The sequence below is a fragment of the Ursus americanus genome, chromosome 19 (assembly GCF_024610735.1).
Source record: "Ursus americanus isolate L20-20 chromosome 19, mUrsAme1.1.p, whole genome shotgun sequence".
Taxonomy (NCBI): domain Eukaryota; kingdom Metazoa; phylum Chordata; class Mammalia; order Carnivora; family Ursidae; genus Ursus; species Ursus americanus.
In genome coordinates this window covers 20,203,023-20,228,896 of record NC_142145.1, presented here as the reverse complement: position 1 = coordinate 20,228,896, position 25,874 = coordinate 20,203,023, and the positions used below count along the sequence as shown (strand labels likewise).

Here is a 25,874-nt window from a genome sequence, read left to right as displayed (position 1 = left end):
GAGAGGATTTTACAGGCTCAGATCAAGCATAATACCACTATTACTATTCATCAGGTTAATGGGTCATTTTTCTTGGATTCATCTCTAGGTGTCTTCTCTGCTAATTCAAGCTCAGTGGATTCTTTGGCTTCATAGGGATGTGAAGCAATTGAGTTATATATGAGTTGGTAGATGAATAAAAAGAAGTAATTCCACGTTGTAGACTTAGAGAAATTAGAATGAAATGGGAAAAAGAAATGAGGAGGGTGGTCAAGAGCTCTTTCAGAAATTTATTAATAATATGCCCCAAACCGCTATCTGTGCAATCATGTCTCCATTTATGTATTATACGCCATCCCAAAAATGGGACTGTGAATCAACATTTGAGTCAAATTCTATTTCAAATGTATCCCGGGGCAATTTAAAGAAATAATTTAGTAAATTTCCTTGTAAAGCAGAGACTATTTTACAATGTGAATAATCACTCCCTTTTTTTATGTCTTATAAGTTGGAGTTTCATCAAAGTTCGCTTAATGCAAGGCAAACTGCACCTTATACTTGATGCTCAAAGAAAAAAAGAAGTATAAAGGAAATGCCTGTAGACTGGCAAACTTTATGTCCATATGCGTTCTAGTCATTAGGTTCATGACATCTGGTGTTCTACTTTTGGATAACTTCCACTGGGTAGACCAGCATCCCAGCAAATACGCAGAGTAAGAAGGGGGAAACTCTACTCTAGAACGCCCTGGTTTAGAAAGAGAGAGAGAAAGAGCTCTAAGCCAACACTTCTCAAAGTTTAATGCACACATGAGTCAACTGGATTTTTTTAAATGCAGATTCTGACCCAGGAGGTGTGGGGTGAGGCACAGAAGTTCTGCATTTCTAACAAGTTGCTGGGTGATACCAATGCTGCTGGTCCATGGATCATATTTACGTGGCAAGAATCTAAACTAAGATCCTGAAATAGATGCTTAGATGCATGTCTTGTACTATGCGGTTTGTCAACAACTTGAATGTCCAGGCATAACATCTTTGAGGTCCCCAAACAATATCAGTGAGGGGAAAAGACAGAGAAAAAGGAAACTCCCTGAGACTGTATTTTCTGTTCCTCATGTTTCCCTCCACTGCAACAGTCCCATCCAACCCCACTTTTGCGTGGGGTTGGAGGTGGGGGAATGAGGGTGCTGTCTGGCATAGGGAGTCAGCTACCATAACATTTTCAGCAGCCTTTGTATTTCCTAACAGCAATGAAAAGGCAGGACATACTGGAGATGGTCAAAGGTTTTAGCTTTGATCTCAGGCACTATCATTCCACTGAGCCACCCTATGCTCACTCTTTCAACAAAATTAATGCAATGCCTTTACTCTGGCTCTCTTCCTCTCTTGAGATGTCCCTGGAACCGTGCTGGATATGTAAAGTTTTTCCTTTGAACTACGCAGGCAAAGAGAGTATGTAAGCCCCAGAACACCTTTGGGCTCTGAGTGCTGTATCAACTTTGAAACTAACTGTGAGACAATAGTTTGATATTTTTAGAAACACATATTTACTAAAAAATAATAGATATGCCATTGCACCGATTTTTTAAAAGCCATGGCCCAAATAAAGGTATATAAAGAACTTCTCTTTATCAGGGCCTAGGGATAATGTCTACTCATCGGTTTTCTCAGACAGAGAAATCCATAGTAGTATGTATCTCCCATTGCCATTATAATGCTCCATTTTCTATGTGGTTTAGAGAACTCCCTAAAACCACAAATCAGCTGTAATATTCACCAGGACTTAACTTCCCATTCAGTTGGAGTAAATTAGCAAAAAGGATACTCAAAATCAAAATAGTCCCACCTAGAAATTGCAGACAGCTCTTCTCCACGCTGGGGGGACAAAAATCTTGACATAGAAATAAATCAGTATATCAGAACTGTTGTTTCAAAGACACATAAGACAAAAGTAGGATATAACAGCAAAGATTCTTGCAAAATGGCATGCCATGCCAATTAATTCTACATTCATTTCTTCTTAAAATCTCCTTTGTGATGTATGTCTTCTGCTTCAAAGGAAGTCTGGCATAACAGGAAACAATTTCTATAGCTAACTACCCTTTCCACGTCCATAAAACCACTATCAGTGAAAGTATAAGTTAAACCATTCTAACAATACCCATACTCACGTAGGATAGATATTAATATTCCATATACTAATACACCCTGTAGATCCTTGTAAATATTAAAGATATACAGAGAAGGACACAGGAACATAATTTTTATGTCACCTTTTTTATTAATACGGTCTTTATTGTAAAGCATAACCTGAGCGTGTTTCAAGACATAGGACAGATCTGCCCTCTGGTGGAAAGATGGGAGCATTTCAGGCCTTACTGTTCGGCTTCCCGCAACAGAAATTGGCCCGCAACTAGAGCAGTATCTTTACCTGAGGGGCAGAAGAGTATGATTCCATCCTGATGGTGTTCAAAAGAGACATCCGGGGACGTCTTCAGAGTAGTTGAGTCACTTCCGCGCAGACATAGTTACATGAGACATGGGGAAGCCCTGCATGAGAGGTCATCCGGCAGGAAGCTGACAGGCTCCTGCTCCTGGTCCCACAACAATGTCCCGGAATCCGAGGGGAGGAAGCATTTCCAGCACTGCAGGGATCCCTCCCTCAGAACGTCCTCTGGCCCAAGGAGCTCCGGTCTCATGTTAGGGTTTTAGGAAGCCGAGGGCCACTTATGAAAACTGAAACATCTATCTTCATTGTTATTTTAGAGGCAGAAGGTAGCAGTGCCTTGGAACCAAGAGGGTGTGACACAAAGCTGGGCAAAAGATGTCACCTCACTTTCCATGTCAACAGAGGTAGCACTGTCACAGGAAGGGAGCCGGCCCTCAAATGGCTCCGGCAGCATCCGCACATTCACACAAGGCCACAGGGCCGTGCGGGGTGGGCACAGCACAGCTTCCAGCATGGGCCGACGTTGCTGTACAGAGCAGCTCCGCCGGCAGCCACACCCGAACCCACAGCATCACCAACAGCCTTGGCGGGAAATGTCAGGAGCTGCTGTCAGAGGAAAGGGATAGGAGAATGCCTTCCTGGCAGGGGCTGACAGGGTTATTTTCATGAGCAACCTGAGATATTCTCGGAAGACCCTAGAAATAACTGGCTGTTGGAGATCCTGAAACCGGAGGACAGGAAGGAGCCAGAGGAAAGAGTATTTGTTATTATAAGCATCTTTTTCAGATCAAGCTGATGTGACCCCATTAGGAAAGTGACATCAGTCCTGCGCACAGTCGGGAACCTTTAGATGATGTCATGGAATTAAGTCTTGTCACAACTCAGCAATATGCCACGTAAATATTGTTGCTGCTAAAACAGCAACGGCTCTGATGAATGACGAGAGGTGAAGAACTAAGGAAACAGAAGAGCGCTGAGGAAACTAGTTTGGTTAACAATGGAACCACCCAGACTCCACAGAGATGAAACCCTAGAGGATCTTCAATTGTCGAAACCTCACACACACAAGGAGCCTGTGGGCATCTCTTGTACTTGATTACTCCCACCACCGGAATTCATGTTTGGGGAGGATATTTCAATAGGGCTTTTCTTTCAGGCGTCTGATCGCTCCCTTTTCCAAACTCTTCATCACCATTCATGGGACACTTGTTCGGAAGTTTTCACCTGCAAATCTTTCCATGTCGCTTTTAAATGCCATTTCTGGGGTGCCTGGGAGGCTCAGTCGGTTAAGCGTTGGACTCTTGATTTCAGCTCAGGTCATGATCTCAGGGTCACGAGATGGAGCCCCACATCAGTCTCCACACTCAGTGAGGAATCTGCTTGAGGTTCTCTCTCTCTCTCTCTCCCTCTCCCTCCCTCCCCCTTGGCCAGCCCCCCCCCCCCATGCACGTGCACAATCTCTCTCTCAAAAACAAAACAAAACAAAATGCCATTTCCTCCACAGTGCCTGGTACTAAGGGGCCAATAAGTCTTAAACATATTTTTATGAGTGACATATTGTCTAAAGCACAGAACGTAAACCATTTGAAAAACTCACACAGAAACCAGACGTCAACTTCACTCCTCCTGCTGCTTCCATGTCTTCCTTCAGAATGAATATGACATTGGGAATATTCTAGGAATGGGATATCAAAAACACAAGATGCCTAAATTCTCACCCGTAATTCCTGCATTATCCAAGTTTTCTAAAATAAGCATGTGCCACTTTTGACATCAAAATCAAAGGGCAAAAATGTTTCAAATTTTCCCCACTTAATTATCCTTCCCCAAGCCATTGCCATCTACTCTTTTAGGGCCACCACCCTCCCAGCCACCCAGTGTCAAAGCCTCAAATTTTCCTGGATTCTCCCTGTCCCCGTTTCTTCCCTCTCAAATGCAAACCATCTCCAGATGTCATCTGGGTTATAACCCATCACCAAACAAATGGGTCTGTTCCCAGTCCTCTACCCAACTGTTGGATGTGCCATGTCATAGTCATGCTCACTCCCTTTCCCTCACTGAACACTTTCTCCCACCTCCTGTCACCACACCAAATCCTCCTCTTCCTTTGAGGCCTACGTCAAGGCGCCCCTCTTCAGGGACTCTTTCTGTGAACTCCCAATTTCATAGTGATGACTTTCTCCCCTGAAACTAGGACACCTGTAGTCCACAGGACATACCTGACAGTCTCCATTAGTGTGACTATCTGTCTGGGTTTGTGTGTCACCGTCCTGGTTTGTACCTATATTCCTGGTGAAATACTTCATAGCACCCCCTTTCCCACTCAAAAACACCCCAGTCTGGATGATAAATTGAGATCACTCTACTTATTAAATCCACCTTTGCAAAAATCTCACCTCCTTACCTGACAGTAAATGACTTAGTGATGGGAACTTTATCACACTCCTCTGTCCCCATCTGCACCTGCTGCACATTTGCCCACAGTAGCAGTTCAAACAGCATTTGAAAATCAACTGGTCTTATTATCTTTGACAATGGGCAAGCTTGGGATATGCTTATCTTGCTTATAAACAGTCTACCCAACAGATAATTCTATGGGCAATTACCTATCCTACTCCCCACCACCCTCCCCTACACACACACACACACACACACACACACACACACACACACAGACTGGCCAGAGTACTCATGCAAACTCTTCCACAAGCCCCATTTTTATTGTGCTCCTCATTCCAGGTGGGTGGGGCCAGGAGCAGGGCTCCCTTGTGCCTTCTAGAGCCCAGAACCGCACTTCTGAATTTTAAATGCTCTTACTAAGGACTGTTCTGCAGCAAAATTGTAACAAACAGCTTGTCATCAATGATGCTCACGTCTTCTTCTGGCACATTCACAACCTCCTTTATTCACAAAACAATTCATGAGCACTTGCTATGTTCTAGCTACCATGAAAGGCACTAGGGACACAAAAACCAAGCAGACCGTCCTTCCCGGTAAGAACTTAGAATTTGGTGGCAAAGGAAGGCACTCAATGAGGACACTGCATAACACACACTATTAAATGCATCATGTGCTAGGGGAGCACACAGCAGAGAGTATCTAATTCTAATTGGTCTACTTGCATGAGTTGGGGAAGGTTTCACAGTAGTGACATTTGAGCTGAGTGACCAAATAAAGAATTAGGAAAAAAAGGTACACCTGGAAGATAATTGCAAGAAACATGCCCTGGAAACAGGATCTAAATTAAGGGTGCAAAAAACATGCTGGGCAAGGGAGCTGGAAGTGGAGGGAAAGGATGGTAAATATGGCTGGAAACATAGACTGGAGCCAGACAGAGCATCAGGTAACATGCTTGGAGTTTGGGGCTTTATCTCACAGGCAAAGAAAAACTGGCAAAGGTTTGTTAGAGAATACTGTGACTAGATTTATGCTTTAGAAAGCTTGCTTTTGCAAAGAGCACCAAAATCCACATGCAGGAGGTTACAGGCTGCTTTCCTATAAGGAGAGGTTGGATGGGAAAGCTGTGTTTGCAGAGTAAATATGCCATTTATACTTAGTGTTATGTTTACATGGGATGGCTGGGTATGAGCGGTAGTTCAGTGGAGACTATGAAGGTGCTAAAGTCTTCTCCACCAAATAAGAACTCATTCCACTCATTTGGTGCTCCTCATATCCACCCTCTGTTACTGGCTGAAGTCTGAGGGGCAAGCTGGTGATGTAGGAGGTAGGGGTAGGAGGAGATTGCAAGAAAGGAAGAGAAGCTTCTAGCTTGAGCTACTGGATGGATAGTGATGCCACTAACAAAGGTGGAGAATACAGGAGACCCAGATTTTAGGGCAGTATAATGATGAGCTTGGTTTTAGACATGTGACATTAGAAGTGCTGGTAGGAGTTCCAGATGAAAGAATCTAATAGGTTATAGAAGGATCAGTGTTAGAAATCAGGGAAAGACTTGTTTTGGAGCTAGGGCCTGGGGTGTTTTTAGCATATGGAACCCATCGAAACTGTGGGAGGAGGATGTCATCCAGGGAAAGGATGGATATCAAAATGAAATTCTTTTCATTGTAGGAGAGATATAATTAAGGCAAGCTGGACGGCAAGACAGCCATCGTGTCAACTTTGATCTGTTGGCAGAGTCTCCTTGGAGCCACCAAGAAAGATTCTAGGGCCACATTCGGGGGGGGGGGGGGGGCAGGATGGACTCACAAGGTTTTAGTAGAGAAAGAGATCTAGACATAGTGGCGCCAATACCATCCCAGATTTAGGAGTCTGTGAAACACAACAGTGCAAACAAAGGCAAAAACACATCAGAAAGAAATGTTCAACAGGGCCAAGTGCCTCAGGAGAACACGCAGAATCAAGGGCTGGAGGAGGGAGGTGGAAGCTGGACTCTCTCAGTGATGGAGTGGGTTGAGGAGTAAACGGGAGGATCTGAAATTACCTCAACGAGAGGAAACTGTACCTCAAGAAATCCCCAGAGTCTTTCTTCCCACTCCTGCAATGTCTGTCCAGGGATCACCAACAGCCAAGCTCCATCCCCACCCACCGTTTTAATGGTGCGGCCTTTTCCCGCTCTCTCCCACACACACCCCCACACCGTGCCCGAAAGCTTACCTATCCTTTGATAACATTATGAAATAAATTAGGACTTTTCAAATTTGAAAGACGAAGGCCAAAAGGACATCCGTATACAAAAGGACACAGGCATGCGAGCACGCGGGCTCTTTCACTAAGAAAATAAATAAATAGAAGGGAAGGAACATAAGGTGAAAAAGCAGCAGGCCTCTGCCCACCCTGGGATGGAGCTTCGAAAGGACAGTGGGAGGGGGCAGCCTTCTGGGTTCCAGCAAAACAGGTGAAATGCAACAAATATTTAAGACAGCCCTAAATTTCAAATTAGAGCTGCTTTTGATTGCAAATGTTTAAACTTACATTAAAGGAAAACGGCCATCAAGGGGATTGCTTCTGGAGCCAGGCGCAGCGTGAAGTAATGGGACTGTTCCCTCATTAGAATGAAAAAGGGACAGAGCTGTGATTAAAACCTCACGGATTCAGCGCCCCGGCCCGAGCTTCGGCCATTTTTTACGCTGCACTGACCCCTAGAGGTTCTCCCTTTCATTCAGAATGTGCTAGGCATTTGGCCCAGGGGAAAATAAATAAGTAAGTAAGGGAAATGCAGCTCTGCTTTCTTAAAATCAAAAGGGGTATGGAGAGCAGGGGGAAAGAGGAAAACGGGATCTCACTGCCAAGCGCCATCAATTAAAACCGCCTTAATAGAAGCACGCTTTGTCAGTGCATTTCTCATGCCCCAAGCGCCGGCAGTTAAGCTTGCTACAATATTAGTCAGACAGATTGGAAACAAGCGCTTGCATTTTAAACGTGCATCTTTGATTTCCTGCCCCATGTGGCAGCTGAGACCCTAGGCCAGCTGCCAGCCACTCCGGTCCCCTCCCAACACAGGGGGGCGGTGGGAAGTTGTGTTCTGCTCTGAGGACCAGGCGCCCGGATCTTGCTTCTCACTTTGCCTCCTTTCCCTCTGAAAGACGAGGTAGAGTCCCGCTAAGTAACCAGAGCTGTCATGGGCATGCCTGCTGCCTCAACGCCCCAGGGTGGGGGGAAACTATGGCGTGTCAAGCTCTCCCAAGAATCTTAACGGCATACTTCCGGCACCTGAAATTTTGACTTGTAACACGCAGGCCCCCAAACGGAGGAAGAAAAAAGGAAATCAAGCAATGGAACAACGGGGGAGCTGAGATTCCAAGTCTGCAAGTCTGACTTTGGGGGACGGTTGATTCTGAGGGTGCACGCCAGGGTTGCAGTAAGGGGTCAGCCCCACCAAGGGCAGACTGTCCAAGCTGATTGATCCACAAGGGGCTGGGATATGTGCTCTAAAATTCAAACGGTCCACAGTTTCCATCAGGAAATCTACAAAGTGTCACAAATTGGGACGAAGGAGGAATGTAAGGGTCTTTGTAAACAATAGTTCTAAAACCATGGCTCAATCCCTCTCTAAAACACCATGTAGGGGGCGCCTGGGTGCCTCCCTCCTTAAGCGTCTGCCTTCGGCTCAGGGTGTGATCCCGGCGTACTGGGATCGAGTCCCACGTCAGGCTCCTCCGCTATGAGCCTGCTTCTTCCTCTCCCAGTCCCCCTGTTGTGTTCCCTCTCTCGCTGGTGTCTCTCTGTCACATAAATAAATAAAATCTTATCCCTTTCTTCCCCTACCAATCTGCCTAGTTCTTATGTTCCATAGATGAAGAAAGGGATAAAGAAAGGGGGGGTAATCAGAAGGGGGAATGAAGCATGAGAGACTATGGACTCTGAGAAACAAACTGAGGGCTTCAGAGGGGGAGTGAGTGGGGGAATGGGATAGACTGGTGGTGGGTAGTGAGGAGGGCACGTATTGCATGGTGCACTGGGTGTTATATGCAACTAATGAATCATCGAGCTTTGCATCAGAAACCAGGATGTACTGTATGGTGACTAACATAATATAATAAAAAAACATTAAAATAAAAAAAAAGAAACTAAAAGATTTGACTCCCCTACACGTGCTAACCACAGAAGTGTAAGTTATTCTGAGTTGAGAATACTGGAAGTTAAAAAAAAAGAAAAGAAAGAAAGAAAGAGGGGCGCCTGGGTAGCTCAGTCGTTAAGCGTCTGCCTTCGGCTCAGGGCGTGATCCCGGCGTACTGGGATCGAGTCCCACGTCAGGCTCCTCCGCTATGAGCCTGCTTCTTCCTCTCCCAGTCCCCCTGTTGTGTTCCCTCTCTCGCTGGTGTCTCTCTGTCACATAAATAAATAAAATCTTTAAAAAAAAAAAAGAAAGAAAGAAAGAAAGAAAGAAAGAAAGAAAGAAAGAAAGAAAGAAAGAAAGAAACTCTTTAAAAAATAAAATAAATAAAATAAAACACCATGTAGGACCTTTTTATCCTTGAGGCAGCTCAGACCTACCTAAGGGGTCCTGTCCTTCCAGAACATCTCTGGTTTGAAAGTGGCTTTGCTTGCACCTGGCCATACATCTGGACTCGGGGCTCCCTGATGACCCGTGCACCTGAGAGGGAATGCCGGCTGCCCTAGAGAGCTCACTGGGGGTAACGGGAGAAGCAGCACTGTGTCGGGCTCCTCGTTCCCTGATTGTCCTGGTCTGAGCAGGCAAGGGTTCAGATGAGGCTCCCAATCAATATTCCTCTGGGCAGTAACGGTCTCACCTACAAGACGCTACCCAAAGCTCCTTTCCTCAGCAGAGATAATCATTAACACCTCAAACAAAACCAGCCTCTCCGGAGCACGCACCTGGAAGAGGCTGAATTTATTGAAAGGTGGTGAGCCTGAGAAATATAATCTCAGATAAATCTCTTTATCCCCATGAACTCTGGAAGAAGGATTTTAAGCCTGTATATACATGGGTGAATTTTTTTCTTTTTAAAAATGAATACCTACGGGGCTTAGGGGAATGAAGTGGGGGAGGCATGATTTCTAAACACCTGATTTGATACCAAAAATAAAAATGTGGAATGTCATGAAACAACCCATACCCAGTGGCTAAACCAGTTGCCAGTCTCATGAAAATTACAGTTGTGCCTTCGACCCTGTCCCAGACGCTATACATCGGCATTTCAGGCTGCCTTTACTACTGATAACTCAGTAATTGATTGGGCAGTGATCTGATTTGACGGGTGACTTGGCTGAAATAATTGGATTGACAATTTCCACAGATGAGGAGGTTACACACCATCTTTCACCCATTAGAATCTCATGCATTTCTTTCAATAGATTCAAGGGCATCCTAATTACTCACAAAATTTTCCAACTCCCCACTGTAGTTGTCACTCGGAAAGTATGCCAAGAAGCTAAGCAAAAGAAATACATAAATTTGCAACTATTGACCACATGTGTCCACCTTACCGTTGGTAACCATTCGTGCGAGGCTCCCACTTTCCTTCCCAGGGAATCCTGACACTAACACGCAGAGGCCCACTCGTACCTTTCAAATATATCTTTTTTCCCCACACACATCTGAGTTTCAAAGAACTATCGTAGCAAACACTGCTACCAAGTCGTAAGGCTTCATGGTGACATCTACAATCTCTGAGAAACTGGGAGAACACAAACCTTTCCAGATGACAAAAAGAGGCGATTTGTACTTACTTTCCTTTAAGCACCTTTCACCCGAGGGAAGGAGGCGTTTCTTCTTGTCCCGTGGGGTTGGCAGGTGAAGGCTGCGGAAATGAGGCAGCCAAGTCCGGGCGTGGGAGCAAAGGCCGCTGGCTAACTCCTGCTCCCAGCTCAGCCCAAAATGGCGACTGCTCCGCTCCTTCCATTGAATCTTTGGGCCTGGAAATGATAGAATGTTGTTGGTTCTCGACCTCAGGAGTTTCCCGGGTGAAATTCAAAATCGGCCCCCTTTGCAGAGGGCGAGGGGAGACCACAGGCAAGTCACCTGACATCGGGAGGCGGCAGTTTTGACAAACAAGGGAACTTAACTATAGGAGGTGCGTCTTGGGCTCCCCAACACCAGCAGATCTCTGCACCGCCCCTCAGAATCTTCGAACTTGGCACAGAGGCCTCACCTGCGTTCTGTCTCCACGTACAGGGTTCAGACGGTCTCAGCCACACCTCACTCTCTCGAGGCTGCATCCAGGAAATGACTGCTCTCGAACGCACGTCCCAAGGCCCGGGGAGAGGGCGGGGCGCCTCCCATGGCCCCGGGGGCAGCTGGAGGGTCAACCGGGGGTTACGTCCTCTCAATGACCTTCTCCAACAGTTTCATTTAAAGAAGCTCAATGACAACACTATTGTTCTTCCGAAGTCTACAGAAAACGAAAACTTCTATGGAGAATGCCTTCCTTTTCCCTCCAAATGTCGGGTCCATATGGAATGATTGTGATACGGTAAAGAGCCTGCTAGAGTTTTAAAGATTATTACTTGTATTATGAAAGTGCTGATTGTTATTCAATTTAGGAGCAATTCCCACTGCCCATACATCTGAGTCGAACAGTTTCACTTAAATGAGGGATGGTAGTTGCATCCATGCGTGTTGTAGAAACACATTGACTATCGGCTAAATGGAGGCAAAGGGTGTTAAAACTGAAAGTTGCCAAAAGCGACAGGCAAGTCCTGCAAAGGCTGTTGATCACTTTGAAACCCTTCCAATATAGATTTGGGGTAAAAAGGGAAGTTCTGTCAAGGGTTGTGAAGATAATTGATCCTCTAGATGCAAATACCATGGCTTGGCGTCCTGACGCATCGCAGGATGGGAAAAGAGAGTTAGTGGGAAGTGGTAGTTAGCACTCTTAAAGCAGGCTACTTGGGTTTGAATCCTGGCTCTGCCAGTAGCTACCTTTATGATCTAAGCTACTCAATCTTTGGGTGCGTCCGTTTCCTCATCTATAATACTATATAATACATCTATAAATACTGCCTTCCTCGTAGCGTCTCTGTCTCAGAGTTCATATATAACTGAGTTCATATTTGTGGAGCACTTACGACAGTGTCTGGGAGGTTGTAAGGGCTGTACAGTGCTCTGTGTGTGTGTGTGGACTATAAACACAATGGTGAAGTGTGCTTGTTATTTATTGGAAAAATAATCTGAGATGAACAACAACGCCTTTTCCATCAACCATTAGATCCTAATGTTTTTTTTGCACTACGAACCCTTTAAGAGTCTGATAGAAGCATACTCATAATGCATGACAGTAAGCTTTGGCATATAATTTCAGCACATTTCTGGACCCAAAGTAGTCCGTGGGCCCTAGATCAAGAGACTTGCATTAAACCAAAATCAGGTTTACAGTGAGAGTAGTGGCACAACGAACATTAATATAAATTCCAACAAATGTCAACATGTAAGATGTGGTATCCGGTATTTAGGGTGTAAAGAACCAAATTAACACACCCCTGCCCCGTAATCCCTACATTGAGTTCTAAACCCCAGAACCTCAGAATGTGACTTAAAGAGTGGGTCTTTAAAGAGGTAATTGAGTTAAAATGAGGTCATCAGGGTAGGCCCTAGTCCGATCTGACTGGTGTCCTTGTAAGAAGAAATTTGGACTCAGACATGTAGAGAGGAAGGTGACCATGCACAGGTCAAGGAGAAAGAGGCCTCAGGAGAAATCAAACCTGCCAACCTCTGATCTTGGACTTCTAGCCTCCAGAACTATGGGAAAATAAACTGTTGCGTAAGCCCCCCGGGGTCTGGGGCACTTTCTTTCAGCAGCCCTGGCAAACCAATACACAGGGTCATAGAAGCAGTGAGAACAATGGCCCTGGCCACACCGAAGAGCTGAAAGGGTTGCAAAAAAAGAGGAAGGACACTTATTTCTTGATGCTTTGATGTGGGGCTGTTGAAAAGAAGTGAAGAAAAACAGTTGCTATTATGAATTCTACAGAGACCTCGTTTCAAAATCCTACCTCTTTTGAAATTCTTCAACTGTCACAATGTGAGACCGTAGGAGAGTGTCCAAACGAGCCAGCAAGACACGCAAAGCTTTCAGATCCAGATGGATTTAATTATGTGGTGAGAGAGAAAGACTTGAGAGGCAAGTGCCTACAAGCACGGATGATGTGGATGTCGGTGTTGGGGTGGGGTGGGGCTGGGGGGGCGGGGGACTGTGGCTGTCCCGTGTCAAGCACACTAGTCCGCTTTGGCCAGGGAGCAGAGATTGTATCTCCCTGTACAATACTTACGCTGTCGCCATTCATAATTGAGGGTAATGGCAGGGCTGTGTCTGCAGGCGGATAGGACATGAATGTTAACACCAAATGCCGGTTCTAGGAAAATAAGAGCCCCATTCTGTGAGGCAGCCCTGCCTGTTTTTCCCTCTCTTAGAGCAGGTCCTGAAGGGCCGCTCTGCGGGCTGTGGTAATGACTGATGAGAAGGAGAGGCAGGGCGAAGGAAGAGCAGCCTCATGATGCAAACAGGTCCCTTTGATCTGGTCCCGGCTAGGATTACAGACCAGCTCTGGGAAAGACTCAGGACAAGATTCTGCGAACGCGTGGTGAAGAGAACCTCCGGAGCGCTATTTTAGAAACTCAGCCCTGACTTTCGGCACCGGCTTCATTTTAAGTATTTCATGGACATTGATGAATGAGCTGGCAATGCTCGTTTTAAATTTTCTTGAATAAAAACAATTCAGAAACTAGCTTGCGTACATTTTTTAGGCTATTTTTAGAAAGAATGTAGCATTCAGGAAATATGTGAAATTGATGACTGGCTCCCAAGAGTACAGAAAGTTTCCCATTTACCCTGCCTGGGTCATTACCTCAGCGTGGCCCATCTGAACCTGAGCTATCCTGACAGCCAGTAAAATATGAAGGTAATGAGGCTGCCTGTCCCACCAAAGGCTAGGGAAAGTGAAGCATTAAAGAAATAAAGCATGCCATTTCAGTGAAGATGCGAAATGCTGAAGCAGCAATATTTTCTAAAATATCTCAGTGTGGCTTCTTTCAACACGGGACGAGTGCACCTATTTCCCTTTGGACTTTGACACACGCCCTTTCTTCACATTTTTATCATTCCCTGTTTTAAAAGATATATATTTCTATTACAAGACATATTTTCTCACTTTCTCCTTCTGCTCTCATTCCCAGATCCTCTGCTCCCCTCAGATTCCCCACTTTCCACTTACTAAAAGTCATGTTACTTCTCTCAGTTCTGGGGTTTTCACAAGAATGGTGCCAGAAAGGTTGTTCTCTCATTTTCACACAATCCATTCCTTTCTAGAATCGTGGTGGTCCCTCATGCTGTTCTTTCTGTGAATGTTCTTTTTGTCCCCACAGCCAGAATGGACAGGTGCGGACGTTGTCCTGCATGCACCCTCTGGCACCTGGGTTCTGCCCTGGATCTGGTGTCCACCAGCTGAGAAGTCTCGCTGAAGGTCCTCTAGGACTCTGTTTTCTCATCTGCAAAGTGGGGATAGTAACACTTCTCTTGAGGGGGTACGGTGGGTCTGGAATGTGATGAGCTAGCTATGTGTCTCGCATTGTCGTTTATTATACCATAAGCTATCCTCTGGAAGTTCTGCTATGAATATAGCAGTAAGAACTGCTGTGCTTTTTTCGTGGAAATAAAAACAGACTGTAACAGGAAGCAAAGGCCCTATGCTGGAAGTGTTTGATCCATGTCACTTCTCTCTGCACTAATAGAAAGTTTAAGGCAGGGAGGTCATCATTGCAGAGATCAAACCTTTTTCTTGTGCGGCACCTTAATTAATGTGACTGCAAGAGTGACCCTGGGCTTATGCCCCATGTTTCCCCTTGTCATTTGTATCTTTACACATAGTTCTAAAGTAGTTGGATTGTTTGAAAGCACATCACTGGGTCAAACTGTTAACTATTTACTAAGTTCACTAATCCAGACAGCCAATTTTCTATTCTTTAACATCACCAGAGAAGACCAAGTCAGATGTCAGCACTGTTTCCTTCAGGAATTAACCAAAATCTGTCACCAATACCATCCAAGAAAACAAAGAAATGAGTCAGCCACCAAGGAAGGAAAGAAACTGAAAAGTGAAATTTACAATAAGGAAGATGCTACAGTAACAGAAGTTCCTCATTTGACCAACACCGACCAAGGTCGACCCAGAAAGTCTGCCTCTTCGCTGATAAATGAGAAAGGCAACATTGCCCTTTTCCAGACACATCAGCTGGATCTATTCTGTGCGTCAGCCATATGGTAGATGTTGCAACCAGAAAGCCCTCCTCTCCATATTTGTTTAATGCAAAGATAGCCAAAGAAATTCTCATCACTAAGGGTGAAATAGCTTAGTGTCTTTCTCAAAAGACAAGAAAGAGATCATTCAAAATACTTAATAAAGAGATGTTAAAATGAATATCGGGGTTAAGTTATGAATCCATAAGAATATCATTAAGATTCTAAGATAACGTCTTCCTCTTCCACAAAGATTGTGATGACCACGCAAACAGCATTTCCACATTAGAGTGGATTAGCCCAGAGGACAAAGATGATGTCTAACTCACCTGTAGTGTTTGGAGAGTAGTCTGTATTTTCATTATTGTATCCAGCACAATCCTGAGCATATATATTAAAGTGACCGGATGCAACCCGCTAAAGCGAAATACAGAATGATTAAAAACGGAGCAATTGATTCATATGTGTACCTGACTTACATTGAATTTAGAACTTGCCCATGTACAGAATACAAGGCTACTCTTTTGTTTGAGCCTCTCAATAATAAAAAAAATCCTTTAAGATGTGTTAAGATTTTTTAAAAAGCTATGTTGTGTTGCCTGTGCGGTTTAGTCGGTTAAGCGTCTGCCTTTGGCTCAGATCATGATCCCGGGATCCTGGGATGGAGCCTCGCGCAGGGCTCCCTGCTTAGTGGGGAGTCTGCTTCTCCCTCTCCCTCTGTGCTCCCTCTGCTTGTGCTCCCTCGTGCACACTCTCTCTCTCTGTCAAATAAGGAAATAAAATCTGAAAAACAAAAGATACGCTAAGATCATCAAGTTTTGTTATTGAAACAGTGGAGTAATGCCCTTCAACCGATGAATGGATAACAATGGATAAAACAAGCATTCATAGCAATAAAAGAATGAACCATGACTTATTCTCAAATGCGTTATGTTAAGTGAAGGAAGCTAGTCCCATAAAGTACACACTGTGTGATTCCATTCATATGACATTCTAGAAAAGACAAAGACTCTGGGGAATGGAGAACAGATCAGTGGCCCACAAGGGTTTATGGTAGCGAAGGGGTTGACAGCTAAGGGGTAGCACAAGGGAATGTGGGAGGATGGTGGTGATAGAACTTTCCCCTATCAATTACGGAGGCGGACATAGAACTATTCATCAGACAACACTCATAGGCCTGTACATCAAAAAGGCTGAATTTTAGTCCATATGATTTAAAAATAAATATTAAAAAAAAAAAACCCAGAGTGATATGTAATCCTTCGGGCATGCGGGAGCACTTTAGAATTCTCTACCCATCCACCCCCATTCACTTCTGGTGAGTAACATTTACCTGAGAGGCAAAATAAAATGCTCAGATATCCCCATAAAGCCTTCTTTTTTTAAGTCTCTTTCTTCACACCAAGGTTTCGGCACCATGGACAGTTGTGGGCGCTGTTCTGTGTCTTACAGGATTTTTAGCAGCGTCCCTGTGCTCGCTCATTTGATGTCAGTAGCCTCTGCACCTCTCCCTTCTTTGTGGGAATCACAGATGTTTCAACATTGCCACGTGTCCTGGTGGAGGGAGCGGGGGAGGTGGGCAACGTTACTCCAGACTGAGAATCACTGCTTTAGACTAATGTTTAGAATCACCTTATAGAGTTGTGTATGTCAAACCATGTATAGCATACTGTATAGGAGATTTAGAGCTTTTGAGGGTAATTTCGACTATATATGTTTTCACTTTTTTTGATGACTTTGTAACCTCAGGACCCCCAGATATGACTCCATTCTGAGTTGGTTTACCACTTTTACTAGAGTCATAAGTTTAGAACCAAAAAACTCTAATATGATAGAGATAAAAGGATGGATTTTTTAAAAGGTCTAAAAAGTATTAAATTAAAGGTAGGGAAGACCTATGACTTTGCAATTGCTGCAATAATTATTATTGCTGACGTTTAATGGAGATTATTGCTTTTTCTTTGCAGGAGGCAAAGTGTTTGCAAGATTACTCGGTCTGTGGCCTTGTTATTTATTCTTCCACCATTTATTTGCTCCAGATTGAGAAAAAAGAAAGCAATTATGTCTTAATTATCTTATATAATTTGTGAAGAAAGAGCAGCAGAGAGATTCTCTTGCTTATTTTATGTGATGAGTGCAAGGAAGTAGTCCTGTGTAGTAATAAAAGTTGAAAAATAAGGTTTTAGCAGAATGGCACTAAATGCTAATTGCTCTCTAAGTATGATCATTCTAGAATACCTAAATATTAATTTGATTATCAACAGAACTTTGCTCAAGATCCTGGTAATAACCAAGTTAGTATCTGCTACCAAAATACTTAACACAAAGCATATGGTAAAGAATTTGGCCTTGATTAAAAAGGACTAGGGGCACCGAGGTGGCTCAGTTAATTAAGTGTCTGACTCTTGGTTTTGGCTCAGGTCATGATCTCAGCGTTGTGAGATCAAGCTCCCACCCCTCCCCCACCACCCCACCTCTGTCAGGCTCTGTGCTCAATGCAGAATCTGCTTGGAATTCTCTCTCTCTCTGTTCCCCTCTGCCCCTCACCCCACTCTCTCTCTCTCTTTCTCTCTCTCTTTATCTCTCAAGTAAATAAATTTTAAAAATCTTTAAAAGAGTTCCTATTAAAAAAAAAAAAGGACTAACCGTGGACTTCAGCTTGTGGGAAGTAACGTATCCATACTTCATAAGGGTGTCTCTGTCTTAAGTAAGGGTTTTAGCTGGGGGTGTCCACAGGTAAGCTGTGTAGACCAAGGACAAGAGTGTCATCTGAGGAATTCAGACCTGGTCCAAAAGGATAGATACCCACTATAAATGTGACTCAGAACATCAAATAATCTAAAGGCATTTGAGAAAGACCTGGCAGCAATATTTAAAACGGCATGGGGCTGGAAAAGTTAGAGGCCGGGAGAGCAGAGAGAAGTCACTTTATTTTTTTTTTAAAGATTTTATTTATTTATTTGACAGAGAGATAGACAGCCAGCGAGAGAGGGAACACAAGCAGGGGGAGTAGGAGAGGAAGAAGCAGGCTCATAGCGGAGGAGCCTGATGTGGGGCTCGATCCCATAACGCCAGAATCACGCCCTGAGCCGAAGGCAGACGCTTAACAACTGCACCACCCAGGCGCCCCCGGGAAGTCACTTTAGTAACCCAGACAGGGTTAACAAAAGTCTGGCATGAATAACTTAAGAAAAACAATAATGAGAAAGAAAACTTGACAGAACTCCCGGTGACTAATTGAACATTAGTGCGCAAAGCAAAGTCTAAATTTGGGCATGTACCAGTTAGCAATAGCTTAAAGAGAGAGAGACATTCATTCATTGCATGTTGGTATTATTGATTTAACAAAAAGCTCAGGAGAGGGATTATCAGAACTGGTCTAAGAATTTAACATTATCATGGCGAATCTGGGCTCTTGCTGGTTTTTCCGGTCCACCTTCCTTGCAGTGTTGGTTTTTCATCTTCAAATTTGTCTCTTCAAGGTCACATGACAGCTGCTGCTGATCTAAGCATCAGATTTAATTAGGAGCGCAAGGGAGGCACAGCACATCTGTGAATGGCTGGCGGCTTAACCAACCTCTGTGTCCGCCACAGATGGTTCAATAAGGAAATGGAAAAGATAAGAGGTTTCCTTTTCTATTTGAGGATATGATCTAAGTTTAGGTGTAGACATCGGAATTAACAAGAGAGCGCACTAAGTGGACATGTTTGTGAAATTATATATTTCTTCCTTGTCACATTTCCCTCTTCCCCAAATTCCTCCCTATCAGGTAGGGATCCCCCATTATTTCCTCTTGCCTCTCTACTGGTCTTTAAGGATATGGCAGTGGGGCCTATAGGATTTCATTAAAAAAAAAAAAAAATAGACGAACAAAGATTGTGACTATTCCCTGAACGAATTTAAAGTTCCGGGAAAGCGGAACGTGTTTTGCTCACTGAGTCACTGTGTTTCCCCAGTGCCGCGTGTTAGGTGACTAATCCGTCCCTTCTCACAGCAGCTTCGGGAAAACTCAAATCTGGTTTGCTTCAAGGCAGCACCACAGTTTTTAAAAAATAACTGTTCTAGCTATACAGTGTGGTTTTTCTCATTTATAACATTATACTGAGTGACTCTGTTTTGGGAGACGCAGGGGAGGGAAAGAGAAAGATTTTCAAAGAAGGCATTCATGCTGACCATAAACAGCATTTTCTACCATGTTGCCATTTGTATCTTCCTCAATTTCCAAATGTTTCCATTTACACACAACTAGCTATTGTTGGGTCCCAGGACTTCCAGGATCAATCACGCTGCGATCAACAAGGCACTCGGACAGCTCACCATCCACCTTCCCCCCGCCCCCGACACACAAAACTCCCTGCTTTGGTTCTCTCTTGGTCCAAGGAGTATTTGCCCAGTCACCAAAATTCAGGGAAGCTCCTCAAAAAGCAGATTCTAATCCCCCAAAGTCACTGGGCTTGTTTTGAGGGAGAGGGCTGCTACCATTTGTGAAATGTGTACCATATACCAGGCACTATGATATATATTCTCTATGGAGAATTTTATGGAAGCTATGGGCATGTTATTGCAAACCTTGCCATCCAATGGCAAGAAGAGGTTCTTCGACTCCAGGAAACATGAACCCCAGATGAGGAGTCCTGCACTGAAGTAGTGGTCTCAAAATTCCTTTAATAATAAACCCTCTCTGGGGTGCCTAGGTGTCCCACTGGGATAAGCGTCTGCCTTCGACGCTGGTCATGATCTCAGGGTCCTGGGATCGAGCCGAGCATCGGGTTCCTTGCTCAGCAGGGAGCCTACTTCTCCCTCTCCCTCTGCCCCCCCTCCACTTGTGCTCTCTCTCTGACAAATATTTCTTAAAAATTTAAATACTAAACCCTTTCTGGGGCACCTGGGTGGCTCAGTCCATTAAGCATCTGACTGTTGGTTTCAGCTCAGATCATAATCTCATGGGTCATGATCTCATGGGTTATGGAATCGAGCCCCGCATAGGGCCCCGTGCCCCGCCCCCACGCTGTGGGGAGTCTGCTTGAGATTCTCTCCCTCTGTCCCTCCCCCCCTGCACACACTCTCTCTCCAAAATAAATAAACCTTTAAAAAAATAATAATCCCTTTCAAAAACAAAAGCACATATCCCAATTATTACCAGATATTTACTTATAAATTTCATACGTGTACTACTCTAATAGAATATGCGTATAATAAAACACGCAAAAACTTAGACATCAAAAGGATGAAATGCAAACAAGTATCAAAAGTCAGATATTTTTCCCACCCCTGCTGAACGCTTTCATTCATGCCCTAGAGGCATGTGTAGACACATCCCACTTCAAACCCCTTGCCCCAGGGTCCACGGTCCGGTCTCATCTTACTGCTGGACTTCGCACAGCACTGAGCTTATGATGCAAAAAGTTGAATGTACTACAGCAGAAAGAAAATGCTAACCCCCCGGAGAAAAATAACTCCCAACATTCTGTGACGAAGTAAGAAACTGCACCTGTTCCAGCTCTTATAAAAGAGAAGCAATCCTAGTAAAGATTGCTCAGCAGAAGAGATCAATGGGAAAGCTTGGACTATTCCCACATAAAAGAAGCAGGTGTCCTATAAAAAAGCCCTCTGCCCTATATAAGCTTTCAGGCCACAGTCACACTGTACTTAATAAACCAAACTCTGTTGTTCTCCGTCACAGAAAGAAATGCAGCTTGAAACCCGTGAGGAAGAGCATTGGAAGGTTGCAGGGCATTCTAGAAACAGAAGACCTCTGCGTATGAGCTCCCTTCTCCACACCTTTCTGGTCTGAGTAAGTCATTTACCTTATCTGCTTCTTAGACTCCTCAACTCTTAAAGGGGGATAACATGCACATATAACATAGTTTAAATGTAAGCTAAAATTCAAACATGACATTAATGGGGTGAAAGTGTTCTATAAATTATGAGATGCTATATAAATGAAATAAAAACTTGTCTTCCTGCTATAAAAACAAAAGCTGAGTAATTGACAAAATAACTTCCAAATATATGCTCTTGTAGAGAACTCAGTGTGTAAGTTAGACTTTTGAAGTCCACCCCAGACCCTTTGAGACATGCAGATTTATAGCTCACTGTTCCCGTTCCCAATCCCACAGCTATTCCCAGCGAATCCTGTTGGAAGTGACTGATGGGACCGCCATCATGCAGCTGGAACTTCAGTAGAGGCCACTGGAGTGTATTTTGTGCAGAGGTCACATCTGCATCCCAGGGTGAAGGCAGGCAGGATGGGGGAGCTGTGACAGCTCTGGTGGGGGCTTCGAGGCTACGGCCTCACAAGGTCTAGTGTGGCCTCCCTCTGCTTCTGTGGAGAAGCTTTCAGTCCTTTCTGCTCAGTAGACAGACCCGCCTATGATGAAGCAACTGTCTCGGCAAATGAAAGTAATGTCACTGAATAAGCTCCAAACGCTTTGGGAACCTAAACCCCCATCGAAAGCCCCTTGTGTCCAGGAAGCATGGGCCATAGTCCTTCGTGGATTAAGTCATTGAAAATGACTTACACAAACATTTTTAAAGCTTCAAAATTTATTGCTGTACATTTTCGCATAGCATTTACTATGGAAATACTAATAGTGCAAATATTTATTTTGGACTTCGTAGCATTTGAGAGATCACAAAGCTTTTTGATATCTTTTGCAATCATTTACGAAGATCTATATTATTCAACTTATCTTTAAAATTCAAACAAGTCATCTTATACTCAGAGAGATTACATAATGCTTTCTAGATCTCTTTTCTAGAACAAAGCCGCCAGTGGCACTCCACTCCTTGATAATACATACGTCTCGCAACACCTGTCCAACTGCAAGACTCTGTTCATTTACAAATTCATTCAACAAATATTTATTGACAAAACTGTTTATGTGCTGGGCACTGTGCTAGGCTCTGGGGACATTAAGATGAAAAGATGCAATTTCTGCTTTCACGGTGCTTACAGTCTAAAAGTAGAAACAGACATGCAAACAAATTTACAATACAATAAAGTGCTTCCATGGAGGTATTTACAAAGTGCAGCGGGGACTTGGAAGAGGGAAGAACATCTGCCTGGAGAAATCAGGGACAGCTTCACAGAGGAGGTAGTCACTGAGCTGAGACTTGACCAGTAACCGGGAATTTGCTGTGTAGACAGGCGGGCAAAGGGAATGACAGGTGCAAAGACACAGAGGCCCAAGGGGCACTTCGAAGGACAGAGTGATGCGATTTTTCTTGAGCTGTAGGTGCAACGGGGACAGTGGCAGGATGAGCCAGACAAACAGGCGGGTATCAGATCACGAAGAGCCTTTGGATCATTCATCCGTTTATTCAACAAACATTTATTAAGTGCTCACTACGTGCCAGGCACTAGGCTAAGTGCTGGGGTTGTAACAGGGAACAAGACAGACATATCCTCGCTCTCGTGGAGCTTACATTCTAGTAGAGAGATAGACAAAAAGTTAACAAATAAATACAGATTTAGAAGACTTCTACAAAGGAAATAAACAGAGTGCTGAGGCAGAAAATGAGTATTATGGGGGGTGGAGAGTAGTTACAGTTATTAGAAAAATGCCTCTTGGAAGTGACAAAACAGACACCTGCAGGGGTCATAACAATAGCAAGTCCCAACGGGAGCACTCACAGTGCACCAGGCACTGGGCTAAACACTTTATAAACAGTATCTCACTTAGTCCTCACGACAACTCTATGAGGTAGGTATTATTATTCCTATTTCACTGAGGAGGAACAGGCTCAAAGAGATTAAGTAACCTGACAAGTCACACAAATGGCAAAATCAAGGTTCAAACACAGGTTCTCTTCATTGCAAAGTGCTCGCTCTTAAAAAATTACTCTTGAAACAATTCTTAAAGATTACACAGAAAAGTGAGAAATTTTGAGTATGGAAATGACATGGTCACATTTGCTTTGAGGACCATTCTGATGACTATATGGAAGAGAAAAGGGAGAGAGAGAGAAGGCAAAGGGAAAGAGGGAAGGAAGGAAGGAAGGAAGGAAGGAAGGAAGGAAGGAAGGAAGGAAGGAAGGAAGGAAGGAAGGAAGGAAGGAAGGAAGGAAGGAAGGAAGGATGGAAGGGAGGGAGGGAGGGAGGGAGGGAGGGAGGCCCTGAAAGTCCAGAGGAGAGGAAAGGAGGTTGTAGGAAGGCAGTGGTTGCAGGAATGGAGAAGAGGTATGGGTGTGAGAAGTGCATTTAGTAGTTCTAACAGGACTGATGGGACAGTGGAGGCAAGGGAGAGTAGCATCTGGAATCACTCATGGGCGTCTGCCATGAGCAATTTGATCAGATTATTTGCTTTTACCCTAGTTAGGGGATACAAGATGGTGGTAGATTTGGGAGATAAGATAATGAATTTAATTCTGGACGCGTCGTCCTGTGGGTATCTTGGGAACACCTGGATTTATGGGATGGTCCCAGTTGGACACCATGTAATGGCTTTCATACCTTGTTCTCTACCTGAGCAAAGTATATAAGAACAAAAATCAAAGTTGTATATGTGTGTACATTGTGTTTTTGCTTTTACAAAAGCTGTTTATAAAAGCATGTAAATCTTGGTTGGATAGCTTTGTAAAAAGAACATATGATCACCAAGGTGAAGTTACCCCAAGCTTGATTACAAAAGAGAACTCATGGACTTGGGGGAAGTCTAAGAAAAGCCTTTGGACATCCATTCTAAGTAGTCACACTACTTACAGTCACACTACTTAAAAAGAAATCAGTATTAACTTCCCACTGCCAGCCCCGCTGGGGCAGTTTGATGGGTCCAGAGCAGGCCTCCTTGGCCAATGGTCTGCCCAGAGTCTGCAAGCATCCCTGCTCACTTGCCAGCGAGACCACTCTGAGGATACTAGTGGCCTAAGGCCCAGAGATCCAAGTTGAATATAGATCAGGAATTCCAAAAAGGTGTTATTTATGTAGTTTGGCATAAGGTCCAGAGAGACAACAGCCCCAACCTAGCCAGTTGTATTGCTCTATTTTCTTTCCCTTCCTCAGGAACAGCAAGGGTGCTGGAGGTAGCCGTAATAAAATGTACAGGTGACATTTACATGGAATTGGTCACACTGGTGACCACGTCAATTTCTGGGTCTAATTTTAGAACAACTCAGAGTGAAGAAGTACATAAACCCTTCCCATAGAATGATATTATTTCTCAAAATGTATTTAAATTTGTTTATGAACACTCCCTCCTTTCCTCAGATTAACTTAAGTATGTTTTGATTTTAAAACTCATTTAATAATGTGGTGCCAGTTTTAGTAATTAGGTATCAAGGAATTTGAGTGGGAATGAAGTTACACTTAAGAGTTTCAATAACAACAAAACGTTAATACTGTGGAGGCCGGGTACTGATTAGTAAAGTATTACAGTCTGGTTCATGAAGCAACTCTGTCTGGAAAGCTGCCTCTCTCTGTGGCAAAGGGTCTAACCCGTACCTGTTAACTTGTAGGGCCAGTGGACATTAGAAAATGCAAAGTGTCCTGGAAAAAAACGACAGACATGGACCTTCCAGTACCATCTGAAGGGCACTTGTGTACCTCACTCATGCCCAAGGGAAGAAAATGCTTTATTTTTATAGAACTAACAAAAGTACTCATCATGGGCAAGGAAGAAAAAACATCACACATGCTAGATGGCAACTTAAGAATTCAGGGGAAAGCGGGCGTGTTTCCACACTTTCCGGAGGCGAATTGCAAATGGATGAGCTATTCTCCACCACCTCCATTTGAAACCTAAGGCCCAGGGAGGACAGCTGACTGTAAATCAGGAATCCTAAGGGGGGCGGGGAGGGGAGGCTATTTATTACTATTTATTATGTGTGCTCTTTAACAGAAAGAATTCCAATCAGTCTGTGAATATAATCATTTATTTGTCTTTACAGTGATGATGGAAGAATGTACAGGTGTCCTCTTTCAATAAAGTATAAAAATCTGTTTATATACAGTGAAGTCACAATAATCTTTAATTGGGAGATTTATTCGGTACTCCTGATCGGTTCATATTAAAACAGGGGGGAAAACAAATATTTCACGTTAAGTGCTACATTTCCAGTAGATTGCACCTGGCATCAAAAGCTCAGCTTCATCTTAAGGGTCCTGCTTGATATTACAAAAGTCTAATTTTAAGTCCTAGGACTCAAAATAAACATCATTTTTTGAATAATAGATATATACATCAAAAATACATCTAAAAAGGCATTGGTTAGCGCTATTAAAAAGCTCTATGTGCTCGGGTACGTTTTTTCTTACAGGCAAAACCCAGTGGAAACGCTTTTGTTCAATTCTAGAAATTTGCTCTTGGGGAAAGTTGGTCGAAAGTTACCTGTAAGGAAAAACAAACAAACTTAAGTACTGCAATGATTTCTCAGGTGAGGTCAGCAGAAGCTTAATAAGTAGTTAGAAGCTTAATTTCACTTAGAACCATATTTTTAAAGCCTTAACAGTTACAGCACTTTGTACATAAAAAAAATATTCAATATATCCCCTCATTATTTCAAGTGCTTTAATAATAAATTTATATTCATTTCATTTTCAGAGAAATCATATGCACAACTTTGTATGCTAACACAAATATTTTCTACCTATAATTAATTAAACCTGTACAAAAAGAGAAATCATAGGGCATACAAATAAAAAAAGAAAACTGTAATAGCCAAATCCAAACATTTTTGAGAAAATTTAGGAAAACATCTACTAACCACGATGTATTTTACTTCGGAGCATTTATGGGGGACAGATATGCACTGAGGCTTTATCATTATTTAGCTCGGCTGACGTGGTACGGTGCGA

The 25,874-nt window shown here is 43.6% G+C and overlaps 2 protein-coding genes across 7 annotated transcripts in view; both read right to left on the bottom strand.

Moving 5' to 3' along the window:
- Window positions 1-25,874, bottom strand: part of LOC123787403 (uncharacterized) — a 426,574-nt gene that overhangs the window by 397,742 nt on the left and 2,958 nt on the right. For 5 of the 6 annotated variants that reach the window (XR_015727625.1, XM_087869793.1, XM_087869789.1 and 2 more), the window contains exon 2: window positions 10,577-10,762. The gene's annotated coding sequence lies outside the window, so the exon portion shown is untranslated. Of the gene's footprint in view, window positions 1-10,576; window positions 10,763-10,998; window positions 16,633-17,724; window positions 19,920-25,874 lie in introns of those variants that run through there. The other variant, XR_015727626.1, reaches the window with a different exon arrangement.
- MBD2 (methyl-CpG binding domain protein 2) overlaps window positions 24,935-25,874 on the bottom strand; it is a 63,395-nt gene continuing 62,455 nt past the window's right edge. The window contains exon 7 of the mRNA XM_045790129.2: window positions 24,935-25,407. The gene's annotated coding sequence lies outside the window, so the exon portion shown is untranslated. The remainder of the gene's footprint in view (window positions 25,408-25,874) is intronic.